Source organism: Camelus ferus, chromosome 7, assembly GCF_009834535.1.
Source record: "Camelus ferus isolate YT-003-E chromosome 7, BCGSAC_Cfer_1.0, whole genome shotgun sequence".
NCBI classification, from domain to species: Eukaryota; Metazoa; Chordata; class Mammalia; order Artiodactyla; family Camelidae; genus Camelus; species Camelus ferus.
The window spans coordinates 6,994,791-7,010,646 of record NC_045702.1 but is presented as its reverse complement, the minus strand read 5'-3'; the positions used below and the strand labels follow the sequence as shown (position 1 = coordinate 7,010,646).

At 42.4% G+C, this 15,856-nt stretch overlaps 1 protein-coding gene across 2 annotated transcripts in view; it reads left to right on the top strand.

The window, feature by feature from the left end:
• CNTNAP2 (contactin associated protein 2) overlaps positions 1–15,856 on the top strand; it is a 347,743-nt gene that overhangs the window by 163,319 nt on the left and 168,568 nt on the right. The gene's annotated exons all lie outside the window — the stretch shown is intronic.

The following is a 15,856-nucleotide window of genomic DNA, read 5'->3' as shown; positions in this document are numbered from 1 at the left end:
TCCCGTCCAAGGGCAGCAGGGCGGGTAGTGGTGGGTCGCACGGAATGCTGGGCCAGGACTTTGGTTAGGGGAGAGGACTCTTTAAAAAACATTTGTCATGAATGAATCTCAAGCTTGAAGATTCAAGAAGCCCTTTGAACATCAAGTATAACAAAAATAAATGCCACTTAAACATATATTACTAAAACCTAAAGAAAAAAATGTTTAGAACATCCCAATTTTTTAAAAAAAGCATTTTTCTTGAAATAATATAATTGATACTCACAAGAAATACTCATTTGCTTTTAATATTACAAAAATAGGTTGCTTTGGAAAGTTAATGGCAAACAAAATATTTTAGAATTTAGATCAGTTTAACTCTTTTTTTAACTTACTCTGCACTGGCCAGTAATATTTTGTGAAGCTTTGCTTTCTTTAGATTTTAATATGAAAAGACTAGGGAAATTTTAAAATGGGCCAAAGACTTTAAACAGACACATCATCAAAGAAGTTATACAGATGACAAATCAGCATATGAAAAGATGCTTCAAATCATATGTCTCAGGAAAATCCACATTAAAACAACTACAGTGCCACTACACACCTTTTAGAATGGCCAAAATCTGGAACACCGAAAACAACAACAAATACTGGTGAAGACGTGGAGCAACAGGAACTCTCATTCATTGCTGGTGGGAATGCAAAATGGCAGAGCCCCTCTGGAAGACAGCTTGGCGGTTCTTACAAAACTAAACATACTCTGACTCCATAATCCAGCAGTCCTTCTCCTTGGTGTTTACCTGAAGGAGTTGAAAACTTATGTCCACACAAAAACCTGCACACAGATGTGTACAGACACTTATTCATAGTTGCCAGAACTTGGCAGCAACCGAGATGTCCTCCAGTGGGTGAATGGATCAATGAACAATTGTACATCGAGGCAGTGGAATATTATTCAGAGTTGAAAAGAAATGAGCTATCAAACCATGAAAAGACACGGAGGAAACTTCAGTGCACATTACTAAGTGAAAGAAGCTGATACGGAACTGTATGATTCCAAACGTATGACATTTTGGAAAGGGCAAAACTATGGAGACAAGCCAGTAAAATCATCAGTGGTTGCCAGGGGTTGGGCTGCAGGTGAGGAGGAGGAATGAGCAGGCAGAGCACAGAGGATTTTTAGGGCAGTGAAACTACTCTGTATGGTACTATAATGATGGATGCATGTCATTACACCTTTACCCAAACCCACAGAATGTACAACACCGAGAGTGGTTATGATGTGCCAACATCTTCGACAAATCAACAACACTGACTGTAACAACTGTACCAGCCTGGTGTGGGCTGTTGATGATGGAGAAAGCTGTGCACCTACAGGGACAGAGTTTATGGGAAATCTCTGTATCTTTCTCTCAATTTTGCTGTAAATCTAAAACTGCTCTTTAAAAAAAAAAAAGTAATTTAAAACAGAATGGGGAATCTTTTCAGTTTTCCAAAATTTTATCATGCTCCCATGTTTCTCCTCACCCCTTCTTCTCAAGAGTTTTATATGTGCTTAATGGTACATCCTCTCTTTTTATTTCTAAATATACCACTTCAAAGATAGATCAATAAATAGATAGGTAGGTAACAGTTTATCCCTGCTTTCCTGTTAATGGAGGTCTTCTAAGAACTCTTTATTAACTTCATGTTCAAATTTTATTTTAATATTCTATTCTAAATTTCAGACTTAATTAATGCAAACTTGCTTCCTTAGACTTGGACAAATTTACCATTTACCACTCCAGGGGCCAGTTTACTTCCTGTGTTACTCCCCAAGGATTTGGGCCAAGTATTGCTTAGGAAGGGGCCCCAATTCAAGCCCCTCTGTGAATCATGCTCTCTGCCACCCTCGCAAGTACTAAAATATTCTTTTAAGTCTTCTGTTCCTTCCAACCCCGTCCGTATGATCAGCAACACAGCCAATATTATTCTAAACTAATTTTATTTTTTAGAAAAAGGGATTTGTACCTTTTGAGTTTGAGTTTTCTTCTTTGAAGAGAGAAAACTAATATTACTTAGAACAGTGGGGCAAGAATACCTTGAATTCCAGTTTCAACGTTACTGAAAACAAAACTGAACAATCATGCAACTCTCCTGGCATTCAGTTTCTTTATAACTTGCACTAACTATGTAAAATGTATTACTCACATGATTGTGAGGATCCAATGAACTGATGTATGTGTAAGTACTTTGAAGAGCATTAATGTTATGAAAATGCAAATTATTATTAAGGTTATTACTAAGTCAGTGGTCCTCAGTTGAGGGTCTCTTTAGAGAGAAGGACTGCGAGGTGTAATACGTTGCCATTCAGAAGCCACCGGGAAACTCTGCACAGAACTTTTCTGTCCACATTGGTGCCCTAACTGGCAGCAGAAAGCCGTCCGTCCCACCTGCTTATATCCGGGCTTGCCTGGGTCTCTGTACCGCAGAGATGTACGTTATCCGGGAGCTAAAAGATGACAACGTTCAGTAAGACATTAGACCTCAGAGTTTCCCTGTTCCCTGGCCTGCAGAGCTGCATTCATAGTCAGTCCAACACTTGCATGTCGTGACCCTGATTAAATCCCTGTGTGTATCATGGAATTGTCACGAATCCTTTGACCTGGAACACCATGAAAGCAGCAGATACACTTGAGATGAAATAAGAATGGATTCTGGAACATTGGGGTTATTATTGAGGTCTTCAGAAAGGAGTATGGATGGGTTCATTGAATACAGAGTTTCAAAAATAAAAACTAACTGCCATATTGTAGAAGCCTCATCTAAAATTTTTGCCATATCCCCAGTGATTAATCGTCTCTCTGCCCCCTTATAAAGGATGACACTTTCAGTTGAGATTAATGAGTCCAGGTGTTTCTCATACCTAAGCCAAATGTAACCCAAATATTTGCACAAGTCCAATGCTAGTCACTTCTTAGAATCAAAGATTAAAAAGGTTATCAGTGAGATACCTTCTAAAGCTTTGCTATTAGAGTAATCTGATTTAAATCCCTTTTGAGTAGGTCTGTTTTATCCTGCTGGCTTTTGTAATTCCTCAATAAATGTCTCCTGTAATGGAATCCTGTATATTTGGTTAAAAATATAAATTAAGTCATGTAAATCAAGTTAAAACAGTAGACCACGCTATAAATTTCAAATAAGCTTATCGGCCCCCCTCTCTCAAATAAGCAGAAATGTTATCTTATGTGACTGTGCACAGTATGTTACTGACTCATGAACCACATGTGGTTATTGCAGTTCTTCATAACTTCTTTAAAAATATCAAGGACTATTTCAAAAAGTTTTCTTCCTGTTACCATAATGAGTTTATCATTATTCAGACTTTCAACTTTTACCCTAACATTCAAATGTCATTGGGTGACTTATGTCAACACTTCTCCAGTTTCTCAAATTGTTAGGAGCTTGTGAAGCGCCTTTTGTCACAAAATCAAAGTCTCTCAGGGTTGAAAAGGATATTACATTTATTCATATTCAACTGACATTTTATTGAACATCTCTTCTGCCAGGCAGCGAACTAAGCATTCACATGTCTTTATGGAATCATCACGGCAGTTCTGAGCTGTGGGATATTAGCACTCCTATGTGAAAATGAAGAGACTGAGGCCTCTAGAGATTGTTGATTATCCAGAGCCCCTTGGCAAGGAAACGACAGATTGGGGTTGGAACCGTAGGACCCCGACCCCAAGCGAGATGTCTTCTCCTTCACATGTGGCAGCACAGGACCCTCTGTATGACACACCCACTGGATGGAACCCCGGCCGTGCTTGGTGGAGGAGGCAGGTCGCTCCCTATCTGGACACTTCTGACAGCTAGGAAGTTCGCTCTTATCCTGCACCACCCTTGCTATCAAAGATGCAGACCGTCTTCATGGAGAAATGGTGGATGTCAGGCTGTGGGTTCAAATCCCTATGCCTTTAAGAACTCAGAGCATGCACGCACCTTCAAAATTCCCAGCTCCCAGGAGGACAAATATAAGCATCTCACCTAAAGCCTTGAAGTACTCAGAACTCTCAGTAACGTGAAGTTTACAAAAAAATCACACCCTTTATTTTCCCCACATATTAACTTCATGATTTCAGCTGAAAATCTGTGCACTTCTTTTCTTTCATGAATCTCAGAGGAACCAGTCTGAAAAACTGCCCGGAGGGTTTTGCTTGTAAATGACTCACGCTTGGGCTCCCCTACAAGGCGGTCCATTCACCAGCATCCTCACGGCACTTCAGCCCATCTCAGCCTTCCCTGGGTAGTTGTCCTGTACGTAATGGCAAGTGACTGAGTTCCAGGGACGGTAGGAAATGCATCCTACCCAGCTGGCCCTCTTATGTCACACCACCCTGATAGCAAAGTGTGGGCCTGAGTCCCAAAGGTGCTGAGTAAGTGTCCCCTCTTTCTTTGCCTTCCTTCCTGAGGCTCTCTCTGCGTGGCTGATTGAGGAAACACACACAACACACACACAGACACGCTCAGATACACACACAGACACATGCAGCACAGAGAAACAGAGGACAGAGTTGTACTGGGCCTCTCAACTTTAAACTGTAAACCTCAGAAAACAAGACATTTCTTTGTATTTTTAGGGCACCACCCACATACCATAGCCATGATTTTGTGTTAATGGCGGATCAGATCTTTCTCTCCAAATATATAAGGCGAGGAATGAAACAGGGACATGGAGAGTCTGACCAAATAAATTCTGACTTGAGAGACCACTCCAAATTGCTTTATAACAAAGAAGGTGAGTTGTAGGGTAAATACAGGCCAGGCTCTCTGAGTTTTCCTATTGATGAAATTCATGCTTCGAATTACTGATTGATGGCTGCCGAAGGGTTGCAGTATCTCTGTTCTCGTCTGGAGGCAGCCCTGTGAGTAATGCGTTTCTGATGACTGAAATTCCAAAAAAAAAAAAAAAAAAAGGAAATTACCAAAGTAAATCTCTATGTCCATCCATTTTTATAAGGAAATAAGAGGGCAGACACTTTGGTTAGCTACAGCTCAGGGCTGAGCATCAGTTATGGAGAGGAATTCAGCCCGCAGCTGTGAGCTTTTAGCCTTGGTGCAGCCCAGGCACCTGCATTACGACTGCACAGTGATGCTCTGATCGTAACATGAGCTTTCCTTGCTCTGGCGAAAGGATAATACAGAAATTATGAAACAAATGAAATATTTATCTGCTGGACAAGGGTGCAGTAACTCATGAGCCAGGACATAGCTGGCTGGCATGCTAGATAGAATCTAGAGGAGGTGTTTTAGTTCATTCCAGCTGCTGTAACAAAGGATCATAGACGGGGCGGCTTATAAACAGCTGAAATTTATTTCTACAGTTCTGGGAACCGAAGTCCGGGATCAAGGTACCAGTGTCTTCAGCTGAGTGTTCTCTTCTTGATCTTAGACTTCTCTGTGTATCTTCACGTGGCAGAAGAGACAAGGGAGCTCAGTGGGGTCTCTTTAATAAGGGCGCTAGTCCCATTCATGAGGGTGCCACCCTCATGACCTAATCACCACCCAAAGGCCGCACTTTCTAACGCCATCCCTTTGGGCATCAGGATTCCAACATGTGAATTTGGGGAAGGCGTGGAGTGTGGCACAAACACGCAGACCACAGCAGTTGGTATCCTCTTTTATAAAGCAAGCCTGCAAGTACGCATCTGCCGCTGCCCAGTTTCCCCACTTCCTATCGCTGACCTCACCCCACTCCAGCACATGTGCACACACATGTTGCTAAAGTTGCTCACCGTCATTACTTTGGATGAAATAGTTGATATTGTTTAACATTAAACTTCTAGAAGCATCTGTGAGTTTAAAGGGAGACGTTGTGGAAGAGCAGGAATAGTTTAAGGAATGTACTTGGAGAATAGCCTCTCTCCACCCAAAACGGTTTCCTTTGAGCTGCCTGACTTGCTCACTTTCTTTCCTGTGGCCCGATCTCTACTCAGTTAGAGCATCGTTCGAATTAGCAAGAGTGGGTCTGGGAGGAAGGCGAGGCTGTTTCTCTTTGGCACATGATTGTGGATTTAGTCTTTACGGAGCCAGGTGTAATTTAGGAGTGAGGAAGACACTGGACAAGCTTTGAGGAGGTGATTAAGGTGACTTCTGTGAGGACAGAGACTTGAGAAGTTGTAGTGAGAGATGGAAGGAGCAGAGTAGGTGGAGGGAGGCAAAGATGCCCCTTTCTTTCATGGTTGTGCCGGAGGCCAGCCCTGCCCGGGCAGAGACAGAGGAAACATCCTTCTTCTGACGGTTTCCTTGCTACTAAGAGTCGGAATTGAGGCTAATCGTATTATTGCCATAATTTAGTTACATTGCCAATAATCTTTAGTTATTGATCCATGTTAGAATATTTTCCTGTAGGAAAATGTATTCCAAGTTCCTGAGATCAATGTATATTATTATAATGTACGTAGTATTAGCATATATAGTGTAAGCATTTTTCCTTGAAGCCACTTGGTCTTCATACCCATCATTTAAAAGACTACTTAGTATTCCATCCGGTGGATTTGCCAGCATTTATTTAACCTATGTGTCTCACAGTAAGGAAGTGGCAATTTGTATTTTTGCTCTTGAAATTGTTTCCAGTTTTTTATGGTAAATGATACTGCAGTAAGGATGTTTGTAAATGCCATTTCAGTAGTTCACATTATTTACTTAGGATGGGTTGCCACATGTGGAGAGGCAGAGTTAGAGGAGCTGTTATGTTTATGACTTTCCATGTGTGGAGCCAGCCTAACTTCCCAAAGCACGGAGCCGGCGTGCAGGCAGTACACGAGGAAGCCCAGGTCTCTGAACGCTGTCAGCTGCGTTTTCTTTTTTCATTGTTGTGAAAACAGTAAGCCAGAAATGGCTCTTTATCATTTTAATTTGCACTTCGTTAATTACTGGAGAGCAAGACTTCAAAAGAAAGGTCTGGCAAGATCGATGTGTCGCTGAGAAAGGCCCACGCAGGGCTGACAGAGAGCTTGCAGGGGCCACGTTTGTACAGGTGGAGTCACTGTCCAGGTTCAAAAGTTCCCTTTGCTGGTGTCCCAGGGTGGACAGGGAGGGAGATTGCAGTTGACACTAACCAAGTTCATAAGAGACTGTGTGAAATGACCTGTTAGAGGTCAAGAGGTTATCATTTATCAAAATGTCACCTGCATGCGTATTCTGTTAACCCAAGTGCTCAAGAAACCTGTCCTAGAGAAACACTAGTGTTAGAGGAGCTGTTATTAGAGGAACTAGTATCAGAGGACTGCTGTGTTCACAAGAACAGGCATCACCACTGGTTTCTGTGTGATAATGTAGGGGAAAACTAAATGTCCATCAGTACAGGAATGACTTGGTTGTGGTACTTAAACGTTAGAAAGAGTGAGAGAGTCATATTTATTCACATGAGAAAATGTCCATGATACACAGCTAAGCTTAAAAAGCAGACTAGGTAACATTTGATTGTATTTGTGTTAAAAACCCATGCACTTCCAGGGCAAGCACCCTCCTCGGAAAGATTTCTGCAGTTCAGACAATTTCCAGTGATGATACATGGATGCCTGGTACTTTCTGTGAGCGTTTTGTCTGCAGGCATATTCGTCTGGTCTTCTTTTACCTAGAAAAGAAGGCAAATTCACTCCTTTTGGCCATTAATATAAGCAATAACTCCTCCTCACTCCAAAATGCTTGGAGCATTCCAACTGTTGACATCTCTTATGGTGGTAAAGTGGAGCCCTGAGGGGGGAAAAAGGGATATACCTGCACATTATAATATACATATTATTACATATATAATATACATATTATAACATAATATCATATACACCATGCAGACAATACACACCCCCCCATAGAATTGTTTTCAACATGAATGGAATCAGATTATTTACATAGCAAAGTATTCATGTAATCCTGCTAGTCTTTTTTATTGATGTATAGTCAGTTACAGTGTGTTAATTTCTGGTGTACAGCATAATGTTTCAGTCATACATACATTTGTTTTCATATTCCTTTTCATTATAGGTTACTATGAGATATTGAATATAGTTCCCTGTGCTATACAGAAGAAACTTGTTTTTTTATCTATTATATGTATAGCAGTTAATATTTGCACATCTCAAATATTTATCCCCTCCCACCCCCGTTCCCCCCAGTAACCATAAGTTTGTTTCCTATGTCTGTGAGTCTGTTTCTGTTTTGTAGATAAGCTCATGAGTGTCCTGCCAGTCTTTTTAAAAAGATTTTGTAAACTGTTGGCACTGGTTACCTCCAGAGGTAGTGTGATGGGACAGTAAAATGCTAGAAATATTGTGCCATCTACAAATATTCATACACATTTCATTTTACATAAAAGTGTCCTTTTTTTCTACAATAAACGTGTGTGACTTTCGAAGGCAAAACTAAGATGGCAAGGTAAGCCCTGCCTCTCAGAGGGTCCCCATTTCCTATTTCCTAAGGTAGAAAGGGCTCAGACACTTCACCTTTGTCCTGTTACAGCGAACTACAGTAAAATTGTACGATTTTCTATTTCTTTTTTACCTGAATTTGATCCTTTTTTAATGAATTTCCAATTTATGCTCTTTGAGCACATTTATTTGCTGAGCTATTCATTCATTAAGATATTCACGACTTCAGTTCCACTTAAATGTGACAGATTGATCACACCTGTCTGATTTTGCTTCACTCTTAAATCCCTTTTTTTAAAAAAAAGGATTTAAAAAAAAATACATGAGTCAACAGGAGTGAAGAGGATGGGAGAGGACAGCAACATTTAGAAGTTTCCCACAGATAGCACAGGAATTGAGGGAACGTTTTCATTCAGGCTTCCAGAATCCTGGCTGCAAATTCCTGGGGAGAAAAACTGGAGGGTTCTTTTGTGGGACCAGGGGTCATCCCTGGAGCGAAGGGCGGCAGATACAAATGGACCGGACCTGCCACCCAGCTGTGAAGCCCGCCATGAACAAGGGTCCGGTCAAAACATAGAGCCTCACTCTCTCCTCTCACGACGTCACCCATCATGTGATTCAAGCCTCAAATATGACAAACACCAAACAGAAGATTCAGTGTAAACAAGGATAACACTGGGAGAACAAACTTTTTTGAAAAACTGTAGAAACCACCATTCATGTTCTGTATTGCAGTTCCATTTGCTGCATAACAAATTGCTCCCAAAACTTAGTGGCTTAAAACAACGGCAGACGTTCGTGATCTCAGATGGTTTCTGGGGGTCAGGAGTTTGGAAGGGTGCTATGGGCATTTCTGGCCTGGAGGCTCTAGGGGGATTGCAGTCGGATGGCAGCTGGACCTGGAGAAGCTGGAAGCTGACCAGGCTTCTCTCCCTCCTCAGGTCGACTCGAGGCTCCTCCACGTGGCCGCCCCACGTGTGCTAGCATGGCTTCTTCCGCCAGGGTGGACGGGGGGCGGGCGGCTGCTTTCCTGGCTAATGATGGCTCCAGTGAGATTGGTCCAGTTTCCCAGGCAGGAGTCACACTGCCCTTTGCAACCTAGCCTCGGAGGTCATGCACCATCATTTCTGCCGCATCCAGTTGGTTCGAGCAAGTCCCAAGGCTGCCCAGATTCTAGGGACGGGGAAGGAGAGTGATTGTGGCAGCCATGTTTAGAAAATGGATCAGAGAGAGAAAAGAAAGTATTGCATCCATGAAAAAGGAAGGGAAGTATGCAATTCAGAGTACAGAAATTCACCATTCTGAAAATTAAAATCTGATAGCAGAAGTATAAAAATAAAAGATGTAGAAGGTAAAAAATCTACGACATCGTACAGGGAAAAATGGAGCAAAAAAAAAAAGAGAAACGAGAGAAAAGATAAGAATGATGACAAAACCAGTAAATTCAAATATACATAATAAAAGATCTAGAAAAATAGGAACATAGTAAAAAGGATAAATGATAAATACCACACTAAAATGATTGCTGAAAAATGAGAATTAAAAATAGTGGAATAAAGACATTTTCACTCCTCTCCCTCAAAGCCACTGATGTCAAAAAGACTGATATAAAGGACAAAAAAAATCTATCTTCAGTGAAATACAAACATAGCCATTACCACAAACCACAAATTAGAAAGCATGAACTCCAAATACTTTGAAATTTGGATCAGAACTAGAGGAGGCAGTGAACTCACATTTTCTTAACTTTATTTTACTCAGAGTTGAGCAATTCCTTTAGTTCCATTTCAGTCTCTGTTCCCTGTTAGTTTTTTGTGGAATATGAGTTTATTTTTTTCCTGTAAAAGCAGCATAGGAGAGTGTAAGCTATTTGTATCTTTTGATGCTGAGTTTTTTATAATGAGCACATATTTCTTTTTGAAAAACAATCTAATTGTTCTTTTTTTAAAATGATTTTTTTTCTTTTAATGAAAACACGTTTTGGATAACAGGATTTTCACCTATAATTTAAAATTACCCCTCATAAAATTAATTCATTATCTTTCCTTTTCCTGCAAATAATTTACCCATATGATTGTTTTCAGATCAGATATTAAGCTTTGAAAATACCATCCTGACCATACTGTACAGATGGGGAGGTTGGCACCCATTACTGACTTTCTGAGGAAGGTGAAGATGTTTGACTCCTGCCCCCTTCCATCCCGTATGGTACAGGCGAGGACGGGGCCAACTTGGTCATTAGCTCAGGTGGGCACAGTGCCCACAATGCTGTTAGAGTCCCACAAAAATATCTTCATTTATTTAAGAATCATAAGAAAATGACTTTTTAGGTCAAAGAAACTACTTTAAGACATAGTATTAATGTGTTCATCCTTGTATCAGCACAGTTGTAAGACAGGACCTTTCGTGATTTTTTAGGGAGGAAAAGACCCACAAAGATAAGAGCATCAGGGCCCCCAGAAGTCATAATGGGGCCCTGATGGGGATTCTGAGGCCTGTAACGATTCCTGCAGTTGGAGGTGGCAGAGCCTAGACCACCCTCGGGTCTTCCAACCCCTATCTGAGCTGGGGCTCCTCCCAGGCCCCCTCGGGCGTGGCTCTCAGTGCTGTCCATCTTCACGCATCTCCCTGACCTCCTCTCTCGCTCTTAGCCAAGATGGACCTTCCACTGCAATTGGGTTGGCCCGACTTTATTTTTCAATATTCATCACACACATGCTCCATCCTGGCTCAGTCCACCCTCTCACGGTTCCAAGGCCACCCCAGCCAATTCCCAGCTCTGGTTCTCATTCCTGCCCACCCCACGTGGAGTCGCCTCTCTGTGTCCCTCTGCCTGCTTGAGTGACCCTCTCTCTAGAGGCTTTGTTCTACTGCAGCCTCCTTGAGAATGCCTTTTCAGATGATGCCAGCCTTGAGCAGTCTGTGCCACTTATGAAAGATCTTAATGTTTAATAAGTCTTATAAGATCCTGTCTCCCGTATTAGTCTTACCTCCCCGGTTATCTGAGGGTGCTGGACAGCAGCGGCTCCGTGTCACAGACTCACTGAGCACATGACCAGCATCCAGCTGATTGGCTGGAGCCCCTGACGACTCCTCCTCAAGCACTTCCTCTTCTGGGCCCCTGAAATAGTCATGGCACCCCATGGGACAACCATCACCCTATCTGACTATAAAATCCTCAAAGACGGGCTGGCATCTTTTCATCCCTGTATCCCCAACCCCCAGCACACTGCCTGGCTCAAAGTAGGTATTTTGTAAATATGTAATAAAGGAGTATTTTCTAGAACCAGTGTTTTTATTGAATTTCCTAGTTTGGGAAATGTTTATTTTGTTTTTGTTTTTCTTTTAATGAAGTCTAGCTTATCAATTCTTTTTTTAATTGAAGTATAGTCAGTTACAATGTGTCAATTTCTAGTGTACAGCAATAATGTCCCAATGTATACACATATATTCGAGATCTGCAAATATTAACTACTATATATAAAAACAGATAAAAAACAAATTTCTTCTGTAAAGCATGGGGAACTATATTCAATATCTTGTAATAACCTTTAATGAAAAAGAATATGGCCATGTTTACTTTTAACGTGAGCTCCTCACCCCTAGAAAGACATAAGGAAAAAAAAAAACAAGAAACCAACTTAAGAATAAAATGAAAATGGTGGAAGTTATTGCCACAGAAGTTGTAGTTGACCTTTCAGAGTTTCCTTCCCCACAGCGTTAAACTCACAACCTAAACTGTAACTAGCTTTCCAAACCACACGGGCATCCCACTTAAATCCACTTGGTCTTGTTTCAGTTTGTGTAATGAATTACCACAATGAAAGATCTCAAAGACTTCTTCTGCCTGTTTGATGCTATTTTTTAAAATCTAGAGTACGCAGTAATGGCACATCTGCAAAGCTGTGATGTTCATCAAATCATCCAGGTCAGAATCGAATATATCCTGTAATTTGAGACTCATAACATTGTTTCAGGCATCTGAAGACCACTTGCATTTCCCCATTGTCTTGGCGAAACTCCTTTCTGAGAAATCACTAACATTTCCCGAGTAGTTGAATCACAACAAAGACCATGGGGAGAAAAGGGGGACTGCTCAGGCATTCAGAGCACATGATCTTACAAATGAGTCCTACTGAGCTGCCCGAGGCAGCGGGAGTTTAGAAATGCCTGCCAAAAAGCACCCGCGTCAACGTCTGACCTGTCAAATCCAGTCAGTTTTGTCTTGATCATTGCATCAGCTTTGCAAGCACTAATTAAAAGCAAAAGCAGACATAGAACTTTTAAAGAGCTTCTAGGAGGGCCTCGCGTTTACACACACATATAAGATTAGTTTTCCCCAGAGCTGACCAATTTCAAGATCAATGGACTACTAATCCCAAGGGGCAATCATAAGTGAAATTCCCTAGAATTATTTTTGAATGTCAAGACCCAGCTAGAGAAACTGTATTTTAAAAGTACAGTTCAGATAGCTCATGTCAGTCCCAAGTGAAATGAATCAACCATTAATTAGACTTTTTTCCAATTCCTGGTGTGGCCAGGAATGCAGGAGTTCACAGCAGCAGGATTGGGGTGAACTGGGGGCGGGCAGGTGGAGGGAGGTGGGTCTGGGTCTGGAAACTCACACCCCACACTGGCATGGGGCGGGGAGTGGGGTGGAGTTTATAGCAATGCAGCCGCAGGCAGTAGAGGGAGCAGCTGAGGAACAGCCCAGTGACTGGCTCCTTGCAGATGGGATCAGGCAAGTCTGGCAGTTACGACTGCTGGGCACTTTCCTGAGCATTTTCTGTGTATTACTTAGCTCAGTTGCACGAGAATCCAATGAGGGAGGTCGTTTTACTAGACCCATTTTAGGAGCATGAAAAACTGATGCATGGAGGAATTCAGTAGCTTGCCTGAAGGTACCTATCTAAGCGGCAGAGCAAGGATTTGGACATAAACAATCCAGCTCTGACTCCTGTCCCCTTAACCACTGAGCTTTGATTCACCCCAGGAAGTAAAGAGCTTCTCTTTCAGGCAGAGGGCAGAGCAGTGGAGCTGGGAGAGCAGGCAATACGCAGAGGGACGCACTGAGGTCTTTCCAGGAAAGTCTCCCGGCTTGCGGCAGGGATGCAGGGAACAGCCCTGCTACCTCTGGGACTCTCTTTTCTAGACAGTGTGCCCTAATTCCTTGACTGCACGGTCCTAAGAAAAAAAAAAGTTAAGCTGAGTCCCGACTTGTATATCTTCACTTATACATTCATTTATCAATTTTGTATGTCTGCTGCTGACTTAATGCACATCATCAAATATGATTTTACTCATAAGGAAAATTATTCTTTTACGCTGAAAACTGACCATGAATTCACTTCAAATTCACTTCACTGCACTAGTACTGGACATGTGTGTCCCTGACCAAAAATATTTTATTTTTCATAACTTAGGTTTAGTTTTTATTTTGACATCAGAATTTCTTGATCTAGAACCCAGTTTTCCCAGCATTATTCTCTAATTGCTTAAGATTATCCACATGTGGCTGAGTACTTGAAAAAATGCAGTGCAGGACCTTGATGTATTGCACAGTCCTGAAACTATTAAAATGAAAACAAAAAAAAAGAGTCTTTAAAAAGCCTCCAGCGATGCCAAGAAAAAAAAAGGTTGCCCAACAAGAAAAATTCTAATAAATTCTTTTAAAATCCCAGAAACAAAGCCAAACTATCAATCCATTCTTTTTAACATTTTTCATAGCAGAGCAACAGCCAGTGTACAAAGAAACGCTTTGCAGTTCAAACCATCTAAGCTACTGTCAGTAACAGAACATGTCTCATTTGGGGCAAAGATTTATTTTTCTGATCATAGTGGTAACACACACATTCAAAAAGAAAAATTAAATTAAAAGAAGGTGTTTCGGCCGTCCTGGCAGACTTGAGCCCTCTGACAGTACTTGGTGTCCCATCGGCTGCTTATGGTTAAAGCACGCGGCTTCCTGAAGCCAAATCTGATGGGAAGAAGCAGAGCTTAGCAACACCGCTTAAACATCCCACCTGAAACGCTCACTTGAAACTAGGATCCCCACCAGTCACGTCCCAGAGGTGCCCCTCCATCCTGCACAGCAGAGATTATTCCTTCACGTTCCATTTGTGTGGCCATCACTGGAGTTTTCCCTGAAGCTCTAGAAAAGCTAAATGCTTCTTTCCAGCTGGAGCCTAACCCCTGTATCCTTCTGCACAAATCCTGACCTGACAGAAGCCATAAAATGAGACTCCCGGTCCCATATGAAGGCAGCAACATCCAGTTGGCCGCTAAGACTGATGATGGTTGGTTGGATGGGAAAGGGCTTGACCCAAGCCTGTGGTAAGCAAGCCTGTTGTCTGCTACTCAAAGCCACCACCCCTGGGGTGGCAGATGACTGCCTCTGTTCTGTGTCTTTCGAAGCCTCGGGTCAGGGATGGGCAGCTCACTGCAATTTGCCTTTGAGGTGATAGGTTTGGCAATGGGAAATTATCCAAGAAGTAAAACATCTATGAAAGTCTTCGGAAGGTTTTAAGTCGTGCAGATTTGGAATCCCCCTTGTATGCTGCAAAGTGACTCCTCCAGGGCTTCACTGAGATTCTTCTCATGGTTCAGACCATGTCTGCTGCAGCTGTTTTAAAACCTCCCCAGCTAGAATACTGTATCCGTGCTCTGTCGCTGTGAGGACTGTGACCAGAAGTGTTCTCCCCAAACAGCAGCAGATTGTGATCATTTTTCAAGGACGTTCAGTTCTCACTTCTGGATCCTCCCTGGACCCACATCTAGATTAACATGCCGGTGGTCATCTTTTCAGATGTGTCCCTTTTAGGCGCCTGAACTCTCGTGAGAACATTCCAGCCCTATCCTTGTCTTTGCAGTTGATTAAAGCTCCAGAGAGTACTTGCCTTCCGGGTGCTGATTAGAAAGCATGGCTTGAATTCACTGCTCCTTGGAGCTTAGCAGAGGCTCAACTAAGAGAAAGCGTGTCTTAGGAGGACAGCCTGACAGCCAGGGAAGCCACACGCTGCCCTGGAGGAGTCTGTCTCCCCGAGGCAGGCATAACTTCTTGATGATACTAATGCCGGGGCCACATCTTTTGGTCTGATGTGGGTGCTCAGAGCACATGGGGGGCTGCTGAGGATGGAGCAGAACGAGCAGCAGTGGGAAGAACAGAAGGAAATGAGGCGGGGAATCTAATGGGGCTGGAGATAAGAGGAGAGGCCCGGGTTTTGCAGACTGTAAGGGCATGGCTTCCCCTCAGAAGGAGATGGAAATCCCTCCCCGGGTTTAGAGCAGAGGACTGACGTGATACGACGTCCATTACGAAGTGGTCACTCTGGCTAAATCAGCTGTTCTTCCCACTGCATCACTTCAGCTCAGAAAAACTCGAAAGAAACCGTTTTCCAAGCAACTACTCAAATATCTAAAGGAAAGAAATGGCTAAGATCCCAAATACCAGAATCTGCCATGGAGCAGCT